Raw genomic sequence first — 21377 nt, forward strand, 5'->3', positions numbered from 1 at the left:
AAAAGCAGATTTTGGCTGTCTAGATATCTTATTCTAGAAAATACAGGTTTAAGATTTTTCAGACAGGCCAGGTGCAGTGGCTCACACCTGAAATCCCACCACTTTGGGAGGCTGAGGAGGGTGGATCACTTGAGGTCACGAGTTCTAGACCAGCCTCACCAGTATGGTGAAACTCCGTCTCTACTTTAAAAATACAAAAATTAGCTGGGTGTGGTGGCATGTGCCTGTAGAGCCAGCTACTTCGGAGGCTGAGACGGGAGAATTGTTTGAACTTGGGAGGCAGAGGTTGCAGTGAGCCCAGATCACGTGACTGCACTCCAGCCTGGGCAACACAGCGAGACTCTGTTTCAAAAAAAAATATTTTTCAGATAATGATTCTTGCTCATATTTATCTCCTTCATTTCCCAATGAGATCATTTCCTTCACAGTGATGAGAGAAGTCCATTTTTATATGGAAAAATGGCTTGCTTTCTTCAACTGATCAGGACAAAGACATCACTTATTGGCCATCCTGGCCACAGCCTTCTTGGGCTGATACAATGGGGAGTTCACTGTTGGACTATTGTTGAGTATGTTCTGGGCCTCTTGAACACTGGTTCCTTCCAGGGAACCTTTAAGTCTAATGCCTGGAAGGCTTTGGTGATCCCATTGGCAATGATAGCACAGTGGACGACACCACCAAAAATACTGACAAGGATGGCTTCAACTTTAGGATCAGCTGTGAGCAATGTGAATACTTGATATACTTGAACTTCCTTTACAACACTTCCAAGATTCCAAGAAGTTGACTGGCTTCCCACTATTACGGAAAATGGTATCACAAGTAGCCATGGTTAATCCAGCACCATTCACAAAGCAGGTAATATTCCCATCCATTCCTATGTATTTTAGATCATGTCTGGCAACTTCATATTCAGTGAGGTCTGTATTTGTGCGTTTCACACTACTGTATGTTACCTGAGACAAGGTAATTTATAAAAGACAGAAAGGAAAGAGGTTTATAGTTCTGCCTAGCTGGGGAGGCCTCAGGAAACTGACAATCATGTCAGTAGGTGAAGGGGAAGCAAAGCATTTCCTATATAGTGGCAAGAGAGAAAGAAGGAGGAAGTGCCACACTTTTAAGTCATCAGATCTCACGAGAACTCACTCACTATCACAAAACAGCATGGGGCAGCCCCCGCCCCCACGATTCAATCACCTCCCACCAAGTCCCTTCCTTGACACGTGGGGATTACAATTTGTGATAAGATTTGGGTGAAGTCACAGAACCAAACCATATCAGGCTCATTCTCCGATTTGTCATCCATAGCAGATATGTCCTGTTGTTAGAATCCTGCATTGTCATGAAAGTTTATGTTCGCATTAAAGCAGACAACTTGTCTTTCTCAGATTTCACCAGAGGGATTCACTATCACCTGAGTAGCATCAATTTTTAGGAAGAGATTATACAGTTTCTTAATTTGATCTGCAACCTGGTTTTTCAAAGACCCAAGGAAGCCTAGATTTTCTGCCATCTGCTGAACTCTGAACTCGGCTGTCCTTTATCCCTTGAAAAATTTGCTCCTTAAAAATAAATTCTGAATTTGAAGCATCCACCTCTTCAATGTCAATGGCCCCTGGGGCCTGCCCACCAGCATGGGGCCATTACAGGACCTGTCCATCAGAATCACCAGGTAAGTTTTTCTGGAAGTGTCCAAGGTTTCAGTAACCATCAGCTTGTTAACTTTCACATCTTCTTTTGGAGTTTGGTTTATTGCCCCAAACATACCCAATCATGTTTAGCCAGCTTTCCCACAACTTTAGGATCTTTTGTTAAGTGAACACTTTGTTTCAAACCACAGTTGAAGACACCCTTTCCTTTTCCTCCAGCTAAGATCTGGGCTTTTAATTAAAACAATTTATTTTGCTTTTAGTCTCTTGGCAACTTCAAGTGTTTCATTCACAGTGTCTGCTACAAAGAATATTTGAACTCTCACTCTGTTGTCAGACATCAGTTTCTTGCTCTGGTGTTCCTGGAGGGTCTGCCATCTTCAGGAAGTTAATTGAAGTGACTGGACCTGGCTACCAAGATCCAGAGTGGAGCGCTAGGTCTCTCAGAAGTTTTCCTGGCTTGCGCGCTACCAGGAGAATGTCATTTTAAACGGAAAACCCGAAGTGGGGTATTGGGACTCGGATTATTATTTTTAGTTCTCATAGATGAGTGGTCTCTAGATATTAGCTTTTATTATTTGGATTATTCTTTATATACTAATTATTCCTTAATTAGAAGTATGAGTGCTATACAGAGAGTGAAATTGATAAATTAACTCTCTAAAATATATCTATGAATAAAATATATAGTTAAATATATATTTATTTAAAGGGCTTGACTAAAATAGTGAGTGTTATAGCTATTATTACTATTAGAATATATATTCATTTATTTCATATAGTAATAACACAAGTATACTGTCACCATCCTCTCCACAAAAAACTGAAAAATTATGACCCAAGGTCAAAGCTAATAGTGAGTTATGCTGCTGGAAACAAAGTATTGTATGTTAAAAAATACTTTCTCTTAAATAATGTAGTGAGCTTCCAAGTATTCTGTTCTCAGTAAAATCCAAGAATGTATTTTGCAAATAACAGGAGTCAAATATGAGGATTGGTTCATATCTAAGTGTGGAATTCCTCTTTGAAAAACGTGGTACCGCTTTTTTGTCTGAATGTTATTATTGTTATACTGAGTATGTAGGCAAAAGCACCAATTAAAATCTAGTCCCCTTATCAAAAAATCAGCTTTCGTGACACTTGCTCTCTTAATGGCCAATACATTACATAATATTTTTCTGATAAACAGAATACATTGTGACTATATATGCTTTGATATTGTTTATTCATTCTGAGTCCTTATTTATAAAAAGTTGGTGTATTATCAGTTGCCACCAATCTGTGAAGCACCAATTCCTATTACCATCCTCAAGCTGGACCTATATTTTCCATGACCAAAAATAGAAGACATTTGTAATGACATTGAAAGATCTACTAGCTAATGGTATTGACACATCGTTATCAATTTAGCATTAATATGTCTAACTGGAGCACTTATTCTTCAATAATACATATTGAGGTTAAAATATTATCTAAGAGATAGTAATTTAACCCCTAGGAATTATTCTAGTGGTGATTATTTCAGATTCAATGGCACCCTGGTGGAAAAGGTGTCAAAAGCACTTTTGTCCAGGAATTATTTTTTAGTTCCTCTGCTTGTGTATCTCATCAAAAATAAAATATTTAAAATTTAATTTAGTTAAACAAGTATTTACAGGAATTAATCTAAGAGATTTTCCATGTGGCTAAGGGAGAAATGAATGCTTTAGGTTGAATGGCTCACTGTAGTAATAAAGACATTATTACATTATTTTACCATGAATAAAAAAACACAGTTATAATTGGGTTCAAGATATCATATAGAGAAGATTATCTCTAATAAATCAGAAACTAATTATATGTCTTTTAATCTAGGATATAATTGTTAATTACAAGGAAGCGAAAATTAGCTATGCCCTGTAATTATTAGATTTTGAGATAAATAAAAATATGATTTTACAATTTGCAATGGATATTGGAAGACCATAGTCTAGACCGGTATATAGACAAGAAATATAAGCTTAAATTTATATGTGTGTGTGTGTGTGTGTGTATATATATCTCTGTGTGTATATATATATCTCTCAAGATTAGCTGTTATACTTGGACATTAAATTCAGAATTCTCATTTGCATCTTCTTACATCTCAGGCCTAATTGTGGCTTTACCCTGTTAGATACTAATTTATACATGAGGAAAAAAAATAGGCTTAGAGCTGTTTAGTAGCTTGTAGTATAGCAGAGGTATAGTAGTATAGCAGAGGACTGATGCTCTTGAGAGAGGTTTGCCTTAGTAGCCCTGATTCCAAGTTGGTGGACTTGATGTTACATTTTACTCTTGCTTACTCAGAGCTTCCAAACTGCTTCTCTCCCGAACATATCAATCCTTTGGGAGTCTAAAACTCCTTCTTAAATTTTAGCTTTCTTAGTTTTTCACTCCTTTTTTTTTTTTTTTTAAGAATGCATATACCTTTGCCTGTTTCCACACTTTGCATGTATCAGATTTTTCCAGTTCTCTGCCCTATTTCATCCCAGCTGACAATTAGAAATTTACGAATTCAGTCTCTAAAATCACCATCTTCATTTTAACTCTTCAGATTAATTCTCAACCACTCTCTACCGTGTTATTTACCCCAGGAAGCTGATATATGTGTATTACATCAATGGTCTGCCTTGACTTTTTCTAAGAAGTGCTGCCACAAAGGAATCCAACATTGGCAGGAAAGAGGAGGGTGAGATGAGGATGTTTAACCCTTGACTGCCTCCTGGCCAAGTTACTGGGATTGGTTGTGTTCCAGCCGATAGTCACAGATCCTCTTAAGGAAGACTTTCTATTGACTCTACTTTCCATTCTGAAACTATTTTTCGCCCTATTCAACCCCTGTCATCTTTAGGGGCTAAGATACACAAAACCTGTTACCACTGTGTTATCTTTCATTATTTTCCTATATCTACATCTAATTGTGTAAATGAGTTTTTTTTTTTTTTAATCCTTAAATTGTCCTAAAATGTGTGTGCCATCTGTTTTGTTGGGACCATGACTTAAGTACACAGTCAGCAATTTGTCCAAAGTAATGAAAAAATAATTATAAATTGTGGCATTGTTCTCAATTTAAAACACCAATAAGTATTTAAAGACTATACTATGTGAAATGAACAAATGGATAATTGTGTCTTGTGTGAAAGATAATGTATTAATGGCAGAAGAATATTGAATAGGAAATTGGCTCCCAGGCACATACAATTCACTTGTAAAAAAAGTGGATAGAAGATATTTACTTATCCAAGTAATATATATTAATATTAATTAGAAATATTCAAACTCATGCAGTTTCCCTGGCCTGTGTCCTAGCTTTTCTCATAATTAGTTCTTAAGCTGTGATCTCAAGAATGTGAAGCATATAAGAGTAAGAGAAGGTTATCAAAAATCAATTTATGTTCATAATTAGTAAAACATTGAAATGATAAATGAAAGATCTCTACAGGCACAATGAAACCCTTACTCTTCAGGAGCCATTTTATGAAGATTTTTAAAAACTATTCTTAACCAACATCTGATGACTTACAATATTTTACTAGTAACTATAAACATAAAAGAACAGCAAATTAGCCTTTTGCCAAAAAGAAAATGCATAAATCTAAGTGTGATTTATTGTTTCATTTGTGTTAATTGCATTTACAAGGGCTAAATGTAAATGGGCTACTTTGGGACACTAAACAAACTTGATTTAATCCTCATGTTCTACCTGCAGCACAATTGTGAGCCCATCTGACTGACATGTTGATTTCCTCTCCACAAGGGTGATATAATTAATGTGATCTTTTGATAAGGTGGCAGATATAGGGGTGAGACAAGTGCTCTCTAGAGAGCTATTAGCAGCTTCTGAGCAATTTGCTAATAGTAGAGCTACCTTTATTAAAATCATCAGTTAAGAAGATAATTGACAGCCATAATAATGAGCATGTACAGCAAAGGGAGAGAGCATCAAGGGATGTAAAGCTATTAATTACTTAAAAATTGATGAACTTTCTGTGCTAAGTAAACTGTGATTGGGAACTCTGGATTTAAAATACAATGAATAATAAGCCTGCAAACAGTTGTGAATCTATCTTCTCTGTAAAATTAAGTGGCTTTATTTCTGCTATTAGATAGCATTTTTATGAAATAATTTTTTCCGTCAAACATCCAACTCTAGATACGGTGATACCTATGTGTGGTGGAGGCACGGTCCTCTTATATTCTAATTTTTAAAAGCCCTCCTTATATTCTAGGTCTGAAAGACTCTCTGCATGATATATGTGAAGCAGATTCACCATGTGCTGGTTACCAACCTGTCTGAGTCCAGTGAAATAGTTACATGAAGCAGGTTTATTACTCACGGATAGGCGCAAGGGACAACAGAAACCTAGGATTCACTGGACCGTCCACCCCCATGCTCAAAAGAGCTGCCCATCAGGTACAGGTCTTATCTACATGAACCCCACTTGCACCACAGCTGAAGTACCCCTTGAAGTTGTATGAACTACTGGGAGAAAGCATTGAAAAATATCGTGTTTCTAGTGGGGGATGGAAGAAAACCTGGACTGTTCCAACCAATTCCTCCCCATTTTCAAAGATTTTTTTTTAGCATATTGCATTCCTAGCACATTCCACAGTTATTCTTCAGAACTATAGGCAAAACAGGGAGGGGAACTGGGTCAGGTCAAGCCCCCTAGAGAACTGTTCTACAATATACTTTGAAGTTAGTCTGTCATGATGAGCAAAGACTGAAAAAATTACAGGTGTAATTTTAAAAGTATTTTTTCCCCAAAGTAAAAATGATGTGACATAGAAATAGTTTAATGATGATTTTTCTAGCTGTCAGAATTCACCAGTATATCCACTAGATTATTAGGGGATTTATCTATGTTCATCTAGACTCCCATGATTATTGTTTTTAATTAGTGCTGATAATCAATAAGCTCAATTTATGATTATTACTTGCAAGATTGCAATTAAAAGAGGATGTTTTAGAAAAATGGGAAACTAGGGAAGAGCTGAAAAGATTAGAGTAAATCATTGATACCAGTATGTGTATTTTTCTTCAGAGTAAACATACTTCTAATAAATTTTGATAGTTCACATTTTGATAGTTCAGGGAAACAAGTATCCACATTTTCATTTGTCAAGAATAATGATAGTACTAACATAACTTGGGTTACCTGATCGTGTGACTGAATATTCATTTTAAATGATTATCCTTAGTAGTCCAAGATATTTCTAATTCCCAGGCACCTGCACGTTGAAGGTTTGGTTGAGTTTTGACTATAAAGTGATTCATTTATAGTGGTTGTAATTGTGTTTTTATGGGGTTTTCCAGGTAGCTGAGCAACTTTACTAGAACTATTGATCTTCTTCATCTAGTACAGTAACAAGGCCATCTGATAATATTTATCAATGGTACCCTGGATAAAAATAAATTTCTTTGGGAGGCCGAGACGGGCGGATCACGAGGTCAGGAAATCGAGACCATCCTGGCTACAACGGTGAAACCCCGTCTCTACTAAAAAATACAAAAAACTAGCCAGGCGTGGTGGTGGGCGCCTGTAGTCCCAGCTACTCGGGAGGCTGAGGCAGGAGAATGGCGTGAACCCGGGAGGCGGAGCTTGCAGTGAGCTGAGATCCGGCCACTGCACTCCAGCCTGGGAGACAGAGTGAGACTCCATCTCAAAAACAAAAACAAAAACAAAAACAAAAACAAAAAAAAAAACACAACAACAACAACAAAAAAACAAAAACTAAATGTAAATATATAGCACTATTTTATAAATTAGTTTAGAGTATGTACAACTGCTCATTTCTACAAATAACACTTTTGTGCTTTTCAGAGCTTATTTTAGAAATACCATGCAAAACAGATAAATATATTGTAAATTTTCTATAATTATTATTGTTTATTATAGAATTTCAAATTGCCTCAGTTGATCTAATTTATTTTAGCCTTTTGATTCACTTCTAACTTATCAAAAATATATCTCATTACTACTGCAATATACAAAATTAGGCTACCTAATAATATTCTCTAAAAGTGTCCTGGGCAGAAATGGATGATTGCTACATTTGGAACAGTGAGTTTGCTCTAAATATGTAGATATGTTTTGAATACATATGTTATTATTTAAAGTTCTGGGATACATGTGCAGGATGTGCAGGTTTGTTACATAGGTAAACGTGTGCCATGGTGGTTTGCTGCACCTGTCAACCCATCACCTAACTATTAAGCCCAGCATGCATAAGCTATTTTTTATATCAGGAAAGGCAAAAAGGAGAGAAGTAAAAAATCACTTGCTTTCCTCTCAAATTCAAATTTTATTATTGGCATTCAATTTGAATTTCACTTGGACACTGCATAACCGGTAACAGGGTCTGGAGATTGTGAGGCAATGGTCAAATAAAACTCAGTATTATAATTTAACCTGCATTATGCAGTAAACCCTTTACCAATTATATGCATAAAATAAATTGTGTTTTCTCACTTGTAATATTATATTCTATATGGAATTAATACCTTGATGAATTATGGCTTTTTAATATTCCATCAAGTTGTTGACTTATGTAAAATTGAATTTATCTTTACCCAATAAATAACATAAGTATAAGTTTCCTTAATAACATAAGAATCACATACTAAAAGTCAACAAGATCTGTCACCTAGTTACCAATTTCTTCATAAATTACCAGCACAGATGCCAGTGCATACACAAAGAACCCCCAAAGCAAACAAAAACTGTGCAAACCAAAATCAACCTATAATATCTAAGGCTGGACTTGGCACCCAATAGTGTGCACTGTGAGCATGTACATGTCCTAAACCCTTTATTCAGACAACTTAATACAGGTGTAGAAAATTATTAAAAAGCAGCACCTGCTGAACAGCCAGGACACACACATTCTTCATATGTGTAAAGAATAAAAAGTGCTAACAGCTTAAAAAATACTTTACATAACATGTGGTACATGTCAATGTTTTAAGTACAAAGGATATAAAAAAGACTGGTTTTTAAAGCAAAATAAAGTGACAGTTTGTTGATATAGAAGTATTAAACAAAGACATAAAATGTATTGTAAATAATAATAGATGGAATAAATAAAATACATTTTCATTAATTTTGGAAATTAGAAGACTGAAGAGTTTCATTTTTTAAGGAGAGAGCATTAGAATCCTAGTTTAGTATTATAACTTTATCATACTGAATTTCTTGTTTGGTGGAGAGGGAAAAAAATACCCTGCCATCATATCATCTAGTATAGAACAATATTAATAAGAAGCCAATACAGAATGATGATAGCAATAAAATTAAAGGTTGTTAGTTCTGAAAGAATTAAGATGAATATTGAAGTCATTAGGAATGATTTCAAGAAATTACATAAAGTGAGCATATATGATCTGAAGTTGTTCTACAATTAGTGTGAGCCAGAGCATAAAGAAAGCTGAAAGTGATGGAACTTTAAATGAATAAGCAGAATTAGAGGAGTTATATTTGCAGAAAAATCTAGTTCTACTATTTGACACAAGATAGATTTTATATCTTGCCCTGACTGCCATTGCTGACTTCTCTCTTGATGCTACAACTCCCCCGACATGTATTCCATTTGATAGACAAACTTCTACAAGAGAGAAATTAAGTCCCTTGGTGTACTATGCTATATCTAAGATCTCAATGATGATACTACATAGTGAATACATAAATGAGAAATAAAACTAGAATAAATACTTTTTAGAGTTTGGAGTATATCTTATCTGTCATAGAAGGATTTATAATTTTAGAGTAGAGAAAGATCAGCAAAGAGGCAATAAAATAAGTGCTCCCAATTTCCAATAATAGTATATGACCTAATAAAGCCAACTTTCTTACTATAAACAAATAACACTAAATCAATTTGCTAAAAATATTTAAAATATTTTAAAGACATTGGTGAACTAAATATATAATGAGGGAATATCATACCATGACTAGAAGCCATTTTGATCACAGAGGTTTACTGAACTTCTATTTTAATTATTTAAACAATGAAAAATGAATCCAAACATCTCCTAGGATGGCTAATTTTATATGTCAACTTGACTAAATTAAGGAATAAACAGATTTCTGGTAAAGCATTATTTCTAGGCATATTTGTGAGGGTTTTTCCTGAAGAGACTGATGCTTGAATCACTGAACTGAGTAAGGAAGATTGTCCTTAATGTGGATGGGCACCGTTCAAATGGCTAAGGGCACAGATAGAACACAATTTAGAGGAAAGGTGAATTTCTGTTATTTTTAAAGCTGAGATAGTCTTCTTCTCCTGCTCTTGGACATCAGAACTTCAGGCCTTTGGGCTCAAAGACTTGCAACATTGGCCTCCTGGGTTCTTAAACCTTCAGCCTTAAACTGAGAGTTACACCATTGGCTTCTCTGGTTCTGATAATTTTTAGATGGACTAAGCCATGTTGCTAGCATCCCTGGTTCTCTAGCTTGCAGAAAGCCTATGATGGTATTTCTCAGCCTCCATAATTATGTGAGTTAATTTCCCTAACAGATCCCCTCATTCTTCTATCTCTGTGTGTGTGTGTGTGTATGTATGTATGTATGTATGTATGTATGTATGTATCTATCTATCTATCTATCTATCTATCTATCTATCTATCTATCTATCTACCTATCTATCTATCATCTGTTGGTTCTGTCTCAGGAGAGCCCTGACTAATACAGATTTTGGTATCAGGGTTGATTCTAGAGTAGGAGATATTTAAGGATGAGCTTTCTTAATTGGTTTCTATGTTTCTGGAATTGGCTCCCCAATCCAATTAGACCTCAAAATGTTAAAGACTCTACTTTCAATAGTAGACAAAACACTGATCATTCATGGCTTGATCTGTTTAGAAGGATATGCAAAATATCTGCATTGGATATGATACTTCTAATCAAGCACTTGTTCAAGGCAAGGAAGTTGGTGAATCTGTAAACAATATTTTCAAACATTTATGGAACAGTAAAGAGTATAATGATGTTGGTTGGTTGGTTCTAATGTTGCTAGAAAAATGATGAAAGAAAAGGATAAGACAATTCTTGTCTCTGGATTAACAAAAATAGTACAAAAGCTTCCATGTCTGCCCTGCAGGGAAATCTTCTCTACTGCAGTCACAGGGTTGAAATTTCTGAGAATTAAACACAAATTCTCTTAATGATATATGCTAAGTTAAAACAAAATTTGAACTCTCAGCTTTGCCAGGTATCTACCATTGAATTGGGGGCATTGGTTGGAAAAGGATGGGATCCTATAACTTGAGATGTAGATGTGTGAGAAGACCCTAATTAAACTAGAGCATTGAGTTTCTAAATTCTGATGAAACTTTTCTTGCCAGCAGAGGTGGCTTCACCACCCCCAGTTGCAGTGTTTACTCCATTCCCATTGGTAGTGGTCTCTCCACCCACAGTGTTAACAATTTTCATCTCTGTCTGAGGAATTAATCCAGAATTACCTAAGGAAAAAATAACGGTCTCCCCTGAGGCAGGTGTTAAGCAGGACAATACTGATTATCTTTAGGATTATCTGTAGGATACTGATTATCTTTAGGATTAATGCCCACCAACTTTCTTTGCTTCTAGACTCAAAACTAGACTCAAGTTCCCGTACACCCCTAAAGGTGAGGTATAAAGTGTGACACTTGAGCAATTGCATTGTACTCTAAATGTACTAACTTGAGTTTTCTAATATACAAACAGAAATCCAGAATAGATTTCTATTCTATTCTGGGAAATAGATATTATAAATACAGGATTGAATGATGCAAGAAATATAAAAATGGATTAAGCTAAATTTATTGATATAAATCCACTAAGTAGAAATTCTCCATTTAATGTTGTAGGTCAATGAATTAGAAAAGGTGCTAGCAGCTTAGTTGATTGGTTGGGTGAAACACCTATAAACATATTGCCCACTGTTGGTGAATTGAAGATGATAGATCTTTACTGGTTTAAAGTAAGGAAGAAATTCAAATCTTAGGGAAATTGCAATGCTAGAGTAAATCTGTCACTAGAAATCTACTCCCCTCCACTGGTAAGGTCCAGAAGACTACCTTTCACCTATACTTTGTAACTCTACAAAATAAAATATGGGACACACACAAAGGAAATATAGGTGAAAGTGTAAAAGAAATAGAGACTATGGTACACATGTGAAGCTTTGAATATCTACATCAATATAGATATAAACCTTTTGGCAAATGATGAGATGTTTACTGGCTCAAGTCATTAAGGACTGTGTCTTTTTGTTATTAGCTGACAACAAAGTTAGATAGACAGAGGCTTCTACGGTTGCATACAACAAAAAATACAGACTTAAACTATCAGTCAAAGCGGGTCCCTATTTTGGTACCAGTACCATGCTGTTTTGGTTACTGCAGCCTTGTAGTATAGTTTGAAGTCAGGTAGTGTGATGGCTCCAGTTTTGTTCTTTTTGCTTAGGATTGTTGTGGCTTTATGGGGTCTTATTTTATTTCATATGAAATTTAAAGGGTTTTTTAAAATAATTCTGTGAGAAAATGTCAATGGTAATTTGATAGGAATAGCATTGAATCTATAAATTACTTTGGGCAGTATGGACATTTTCATATTTATTCTTCCTATGCAGGAAGATAGAATGTTTTTCCATTTGTTTGTGTCCTCTCTTATTCTAGTTCTCCTTGAAAAGGTCCTTCACATCCCTGTTTAGCTGCATTCCCAGCTATTTTATTCTTTTTGTAGCAATTGTGAATGGGAGTTCATTATGATTGGACTCTCTGCTTGGCTATTGTTGTTGTAAAGCAATGCTTATAACTTTTGCACATTGAGTTTGTATCTTGAGATTTTGCTGAAATTGCCTGTCAGTTTAAGGAGTTTTAGGGCTGAGAATGATAGGGTTTTCTCAATTTAAAATCGTGTCGTCTGCAAACAGAGACAATTTAACTTCCTCTCTTCCTATTTGAATACCGTTTATTTATTTCTCTTGCCTGACTGCCATGACCAGAACTTACAATATGATGTTGAATAGGAGTGGTGAGAGAGGACATCCTTGTCTTGTGCTGGATTTCAAGAGAAATGCTTCCAGCTTTTGCCCATTCAGAATGATATTGGCTATGGATTTGTCATAAATGCTCTTATTATTTTAAGGTATGTTCCATCAATACTTATTTTAATGAGAGTTTTAAACATGAAGTGTTGTTGAATTTTATCAAAGGGCTTTTCTGTGTCTATTTAGATAACTATGTGGTTTTTGTCTTTGGTTCTGTTTATGTGATGGATTACATTTATTGATTTGCATATGTTGAATCAGCCTTGCATCCCAGGAATGAAGCCAACTTGATTGTGGTAAATGAGCTTTTTGATGTATTTCTGGATATGGTTTACCAGTATTAAGGATTTTTGCATCAATGTTCATCAGGGATATTTGCCTGAAATTTTCTTTCATTGTTGTGTCTCTTACCAGTTTACTCATAAAATGAGTTAGGGAGCATGGTTCCGGTACCAAAACAGAAATATAGATCAATGGAACAGAACAGAGACCTCAGAAATAAATAACACCACACATCTACAACCATCTATCTGATCTTTGACAAACTTAACAAAAACAAGCAATGGAGAAAGAATCTCCTATTTAATAAATGAGGCTGAGAAAACTGGCTAGCCACATGCAGAAAACTGAAACTGGACCCATTCCTTATACATTATAGCAAAATTAACTCAAGATGGCTTAGAGACTTAAATGTAAAACCTAGAACCATAAAAACCCTAGAAGAAAACCGAGGCAATACTATTCAGGACATAGGCATGGGCAAAGTCTTCATGACTAAAACACCAAAGGCAATTGCAACAAAAGCCAAAATTGACAAATGGGATCTAATTAAACTAAAAGGCTTTTGCACAACAAAAGAAACTGTCATCAGAGTGAACAGGCAACCTATAGAATGTGAGAAAATGTTTGCAATCTATCCATCTGACAAAGGTCTAATATGCAGAGCTTACAAGGAACTTAAACAGATTTACAAGAAAAAGACACATCAAAAACTGGGCAAAGGAAATAAAAGACACTTCTCAAAAGAAGATATTTTTGCAGCCAAAAAACACATGAAAAAAAGTTCAATATCACTGATCATTAGACAAATGCAAATCAAAACCACAATAACATACAATCTCACTGCAGTCAGAATGGCAATTATTAAAAAGTCAAGAAGCAATGGATGCTGGCAAGGCTGTGGAAAAATATGACCACTTTTACACTATTGGTGAGAATGAAAATTAGTTCAACCATTGTGGAAGACAGTATGGTGATTCCTCAAGGACCTAGAGCCAGAAATACCATTTGACCCAGCAATCCTATTACTGGGTATACACCCAAAAGAATATAAATCATTCTACTATAAAGACACATGTACATGTATGTTTATTGCAGCACTATTTACAATAGCTAAGTCATGGAACCAACCCAATACCCATCAATGGTAGACTGAATAAAGAAAATGTGGTACATGTACACCATGGAATACCATGCAGCCATAAAAAGGAATGAGATAAATGTTCTTTGCAGAGACATGGATGAAGCTGGAAACCATCATCCTCAGCAAACTAACACAGGAACAATAAACCAAACACCACATGTTCTCACTTGTAAGTGGGAGTTGAACAATGAGAACACATGGACACAGGGAAGGGAACATCACACACCTGGACCTGTCTGGGAGTGGAGTTGTGGGAGGAGAGGGGAAGAAACTTAGAGGACAGGTCAATAGGTGCAGCGCACCACCATGACACATGTATACCTATGTAACAAACCTTCACATTCTGCACGTGTCCCAGAACTTAAAGTAAAAAACAAACACATGGTAGTAGCAGCAAGAATTACCACAAAAAACACAGATACAGCAAATCTGGGTAATAAGGCTGATTTCCAGAGTACCCACATTATATTATTTATAATGTTCAGTTTTCTTTTCCTTTTTCTTTTATTTATTTATTTGTTTTTGGGAGACAGGGTCTCACTCTGTTACTCAGGTTGGAGTGCAGTAGCATGATCACCTTTCACATACTTTGCTTAAGTGATCTTCCCACCTCAGCCACCAGAGTAGCCGAGACTACAGGTGCACATCACCTAGCCCAGCTAATTTTATTTATCTTTGTGGAGATGAGGTCTCTCTATGCTGTCCAAGATGGTCTTGAACTCCTGAGTTCAAGCAAACCTTCTGCCTTGGCCTCCCAAAGTGCTAGGGTTACAGGTGTGAGTCAGTGCACCTGGCCAATGTTCAGTTTTCAACAAAATAGTATGATATCTAATGAATCAGGAAAGTATAGCTTATAGCAAAAAAAAAAAAAAAAAAAAAAAATGCTAACAGAAACTAATCCTGAGTGGGCCAGATGATGCATTTATCTTTTTTTTTCTTTTTTTTGAGATGGAATCTCACTTTGTTACTTAAGCTAGAGTGCACTGGTGTGATCTCAGCTCACTGTAACATCCAGCTACTGGATTCAAGTGATTCTCCTGCCTCAGTCTCCTGAGTAGCTGGGACTACAGGCATACACCACCATGGCCGGCTAATTGTTGTATTTTTAGTAGAGACGGGTTTCACCATGTTGGCCAGGCTGGGTATAAACTCCAGACTTCAAGTGATCCACCCACCTTGGCCTCCCAAAGTGCTGGGATTACAGGCGTGAGCCATAGCACCCAGCCCAAACAAATATTTTAAATCAGTTATTAAAAATATGTTTCAAAAACTGTAGGTAACCGTGCATAAATGATTAAATGGAAGTCTAGCAACAATATCTTGTCAAATAAAGAATTTTAATAAAGAGAAAAAAAATTATAAGAAAGGAGACACAAATAGTAATTTTACAGTTGGAAAATAAAATAATTGAATTAGAAACTTTCTATAAGATATGAATAACAGATTTATCCTGGAGGAAGAAGGGATGAGTAAATTTATAGATAGGTAGATGAAGACTGTTCAATATGAGGAGTGAAAAAAAAAAAAAAGAAGGAAAGAAAATAAAGAGTCTCAGAGACCTGTAGTACACTATCAAGCATAGCAACAAATAGTTCTACAGGAGAGAGAGAAAACAGGGCAGAAAATCCCTTTAAGAAATAATTACTGAAAACTTTCCAAATCTGATTTTTAAAACTCCATTAATCCACATATCCAAGAATCTCAGTGATCTGCAAGTAAGATAAAGAGATGCGCACCTAGATCCATTACAGTCAAACTTTTGAAAACCAAGAACAGCGTGGATCTTGAACATAGTATGAGAAAAAAGAGTCATCAAGTACGAGGTATTCTCAAGGGTTAACAGTCACTTTTTATAAGAAATCATGGAAGCCAGAGGCAATAGGGTGTCATATTAAACATATAAAAGAATAAAAATCATTGACAACTTAAAATTTTATATCCAGTAAAAGTGCCCTTCAACAATGAAGAAGAAAGTAGAACAACTTTAAACAAAACAGAAACAGAATATTTATTACTACCCAAACAGCCCTGCAAGAAATACAAAGTGAGTTTTTTAGGTTGAATGAAAGACACTAGATAGCAACTCATTGCCATGTCTTTAAATAAAGGACACAGGTAAATGTAATTATATCAGCAAATAAGAAAACAAAATGAAAGTATTTTATTTGCAACTTTTTTCTTCTCTTATGTGATTAAAAAAGGCCTTAAAGAAATAATTATAACATCTTGATAGTCTTCAATTGTATAAATATGAAATTTTTACAACAACAATAGTACAAAGGAAGGGGTAGGCAATAGTGGAGTAAAGTTTGTGTTAAAATTAATCAAAACCAGGTAGTTTTAAATTAAAATGCTAATCGTAATACCCAGGGCATTCATTACGAAATTGACTCACAAAAGATTGCCTGTCTACGCTTTTTCATAGAACATATAAGCTAATAATAGGAGTAGCTCCACCTACTGATTAGTCAGTGTTATAATATTTTCCCAAGTAATAGATCTTTCCTTCCCCTTCATGTCTTTTCTCTAGACAAAGTGAGGAATAATTTTTAGCGTTCTCAACATTTTTCCACTGTCCAAAACCACTGACAGGTTTTACCCCTCGTGGCAACTAGGTTTATAACTTGTTAATATTAGTATTAATGAGTGTATAACTGAATAATTTTTTGATTATATTTCCTTTAAAATATTCAATCAATTTCAGGTTTATTTGTGTCAGCTTATTTTTTACACGTTTTATGTTTTTTTCACCGAATTTCATTTGCTTTTCAGGTTAATATTAATAAACCTTAAAAATCTCTTTTTTTTTTCTTTAAGTCTTGATCATATGAACATTTGCAATCAATACTTGTGAATCATTTTTGGAATATGTTTTCTGACATCTTAGAACATAAATTCATTACTTTAAAAATTATCTTTCTGGACTACTTAGAATTCTGTGTTATCTGAATTATCTTTTAGGTATTTCTTTGTAATCAAATTAAAAACTACATAAAATTATTCTCTTTACTTTTTGCTATTTTTTAAGAAATGTCAATATATCAAAGTGCCAATTCATAAGATGCTCTGATTTTAACATAATTAAATGTCAAGAAAATAATCGAAATTACTTCATCATGTGTGTAAATTAAATCTTGGTTTCTTTTTATATATTTTTAATAAAAGAAAGAGTCACTTTATTTTGATCAGGTATATAATGTGGTTTTAGAGGACACAGTGTTTCTTTTAACTTTTAATGATTTAAATATATGTATGCTGACGTGGACATTTTAAAGACAGTAATCAATAACATATTTTTGTTTATTTTTTGCACAATGTCTAATAAGATGAAGATGAAATATTTTAGTTTTTTTTTCTATAGTTTTCATATCCAGTCATTTGTCATTTAAATGTTTTTGGGGAAATAGGTCACATCAAATATCTGATGATTCCACTTTAAGAAAAGAATTTATTTTAAGGAGATACAAATCTTAATGAAGAGAGTCAAATGTCTCAGTCTTCATAAGAGGTCTATTACTGATTTATCAGTTCATTATCTTCTTAATTTTTCCCTTTATAAATCTGAAACATCTGATTAACTCTGGTGCTATTTAAAGCATCACCAATGTATGAGACATCAAGTGCACTAAGGGCATATTAAGATTATTTGACTACTTTAATAAATTGCACTGGTGTATTCCTCCCTGTGGAGGAAAATAAAGCGAAACAGTATAGACCAATGACTGAGAACAGATATCAACAATACAAGAAGAAAACAAATTATGCTTTGCCCTTCTTCTGGTTCCTGTGTGGTTATAATTTACTGTAATGACAATTTACCTCACCCAAGGAAACATGAAACACTATAGATTTTTCGGTTATTTTTATAACTTAGAATTAATGATGTAAATTCATCAGATTCAATGAAAACTAATAAATAACAGGTATTTGATTATATGGCAGTCATTCAATAGGTACAAATGTACATAATCTTTTTCTAAGCATTGTGGACAGAATTGTATAATTCATTATTTGGGCCTTTATCAAGACTATTATCTAGTGAGAAAGAAAAATCTACCCACGTACAGAACTTAAATGCCCATACGAGGCCTTACCCAGGACTAAATGAAGACAGACTATAAATACTGCAAAAAGCCAAATGAGAAAGACATCAGAGTACATTCTCTCATTGACTTCATTCCCTTCGCTGGCTCATTTGCTTATTAGTATACTCATTCATTCAGTGAACATCAATATTTTGGTCATTCAAAATAGTACTAGTTTAGCAAATAACATAAACATATGCATTTATCCATCCATTCTTCAATCAATCATAAAACATTTAATATTCTTCCCTTAGGCTTCAGTCATTATGCTTGGTGCTGATAGAACAAGGATAATTTTAACCAGTCCCAATATTTCAGATCGTTAAGGCCCAGAGAAGTAAAAATTTATAGTAAATGCAGTAAGTCAGCATCAGAATTCCTTAGTGGAGATTGTATTTGTGTGTGCATATGGGGTGGGAGTGGTATTTTGGTCAGAGATCCAAACTGAAAACTGTCCCAAAAGTTACTAGTTATTAGACCTTTCTTTGGGGCCTAACTTCTACTCCAGAGTCATTGCTCGATAAATGTCACCTAAAATTGCTCTAATAGAGACAAAGAAGGTGTCTTGGGAGTACAGGAAAAAGACTCTTTTGCTTCAAAGTACAGTGGAAGCTCCCTATGGAGGTTGGCATTTGAATTGACTTTTAAAGGATGAGTATATTTATTAGATCAAGGAGAAGAAAGGGCAAGTTCAGCATGTGCAAATTCAGTCAGGTAGGCTCCAAATATTTCTCTAACCAAGTATGAAGGGTCAGTGTGGAAAATCATAAGGATTGGGGTGGGAAAGGTGGAAATAATGCAGACCTAAAAGGGGCTTGTGTGACATAGAAATGTCAGCTTTATTGCCAACTCCTAGGAGACCAGTAGGAATCAGTCTGGGTAGAGTGAAGGATATGGATGTTTACCTCACACAAGAGTTAGGAATGAGCGAGAGTGAAAAACTAGGAGGATATTGTAAAAGATGAGAAATGATAACTTCATGAATTTAGACAGAAGGAATACGATCGGAAAATAGTGGAGGGCTTCTAGAGGAAAGGTGATCGTTCAGATGCATGCAAAAAAAGATAATAAAGTCTATGATGTTTAATAGTTTTCTATTTATGCTTATGATGCTCATGTTAGGAATACATAGGGCACTAGGTTGGCAGGAAAGTTAGTAAATTCAGACTTTGTACATTATGAGTTAAAAGCAACTTTAAAAAATCTAAATAGGGAAATACGTTTAGAATTAGAATAAAATTAAGCAGGCAATTGAGATTTTAATGAAAGCTGTGTAATTAGCCAGTGAAGTCTGAAGCCTACAAAATGTCACTTATCTAGAACATTTAGAGTTAAATAGTTGGGATTCTGATGGTATTCTATGTAAGACCATAGATGCTACATGGCAGAAGGAGGATAAAAATTCTTAAGAAGATAATCTAAAGTCATTAAAAAGGAACCCAAAAGAAGACTGTAATTGATATCATTTAAACAAAAGGATTTCAAGAAGTCTGCAAAAATGTCAAATGATCAATAAAGTTCCAGTAAAATGAATATTTAAAAGGTATCCTTTGTTGTTGTCTTTTACACTTAACGATTAGCTTAGGTTTACTTCTTAGGTATAAAACTAAACTGCGATAGTTTAAAAAAATATGCTGCATAAAGTAGAGACAGATAGCATATATATTTTTTTGAGAAAATGGCTGCATAAGCACAGAGAGATATAGACTCATGGACAATATGAAATTTTAGAATTGTTATTGTTTTATTGTTTTCCTTATTACTGTTGTTACTTTAAGTATGTCATTGGCTGGGCCATATTTACTGTTTAAAAGATATAGTACAAAAGAATAGCAACACTAAGTGTACAAGAGTTATAAGAGAAACATTGATGGAGCAAGATGTTAAGATGAGTAAAGACAACGTCTAGAGAGTGGAGAGAAGAATTAAATTGTTGTGAGATATTATAGGCACATTCATAACCTAATTAGCTGCAAAAAAGGACTGTAGTCAGAAATCCTTGATGCTTTAGGATAGCATTTTAATTATAATGAAAATGTGGGTCTAGGTTCTAGATAGAGGAATACTACACACACACACACACACACACACACACACACACACACACAGAGGGATAAACATTTCTGAGTTTTTACAATGGAGAAAATAAGTAGAGTTGTGGAAGTGAAACTGAACTGCACTTAGTACAATGAAACTTGCAGAATACTAGAGCACTTATAAGGAAGAATAACAATAATTTGAATGGTATATTTCTTTTTGGAGATGGAGTTTTGCACTCCAGGCTGGAGTGCAATGGCGCAATCTCGGCTCACTGCAACCTCAGCCTCCCAGGTTCAAGCGATTTTCCTGCCTCAGCCTCTGGAGTAGGTGGGATTACAGGGGCCCACCACATCACCTGGCTAATTTTTTGTATTTTTAGTACAGATGGGGTTTCACCATGTTGGTCAGGCTGGTCTCGAACTCCTGATCTCAAGTGATCCACCCACGTTGGCCTCTCAAAGTGCTGGGATTACAGGCATGAGTCACAGCCCACAGCCTGAATGATATATTTCTGATGCCTGGAATGCCATGTCAAAGGTCTTGAACTTTTTCTTTTAAACAAAGTATAAATCTATTTAATTTGCAGACATTGAAAGCAAGTGACTAGTTACATATCTATTGCAATAATGCAGTTACATTCCGATTAAAAGTTTCTCAGCCATCATCTTGGCAATGTCAATAAAAACTGACATAGGTAAAAAAATTGTTAAGATTTAGTGATTAATTGGTGTAATATAGAGTTAAAATGATTGAAAGTGATATTGCAAGTATGAAAGTGTATTTATTTTTCAAATAGATTACATCCTTAAACAAGAGAACAAGGGAAAGACACAAGTCAAAGAATGTTAACGATGATTTTTTTAAAAAGAATAAAAGAAAGAAAATCCCATAGACATGCTTCAAGAAATTTATATGTCATGCCCACTACTTCTGGACAACAAAGGGTCTCATTTTACTCATTCACTTCATTAGGAGCATGGCATGCTATTTTGCCAATGTTGCCATTTCATCAGTATGAATAATTGATATTTTAAATGACATGTTTATTTATGATGTATAATATTTAAAAATTTATAAATAATAGGCATACATGAATTGAGATACAATTACTTTAAAAATGATTTTCC

The 21377-nt window shown here is 34.8% G+C and overlaps 1 pseudogene; it reads right to left on the reverse strand.

Moving 5' to 3' along the window:
* Positions 1-495: 495 nt before the first annotated feature.
* On the reverse strand, positions 496-2115 carry LOC105473117 (succinate--CoA ligase [GDP-forming] subunit beta, mitochondrial pseudogene; annotated as a pseudogene).
* Positions 2116-21377: the final 19262 nt, after the last annotated feature.

Source organism: Macaca nemestrina, chromosome 6 (assembly GCF_043159975.1).
Source record: "Macaca nemestrina isolate mMacNem1 chromosome 6, mMacNem.hap1, whole genome shotgun sequence".
NCBI classification, from domain to species: Eukaryota; Metazoa; Chordata; class Mammalia; order Primates; family Cercopithecidae; genus Macaca; species Macaca nemestrina.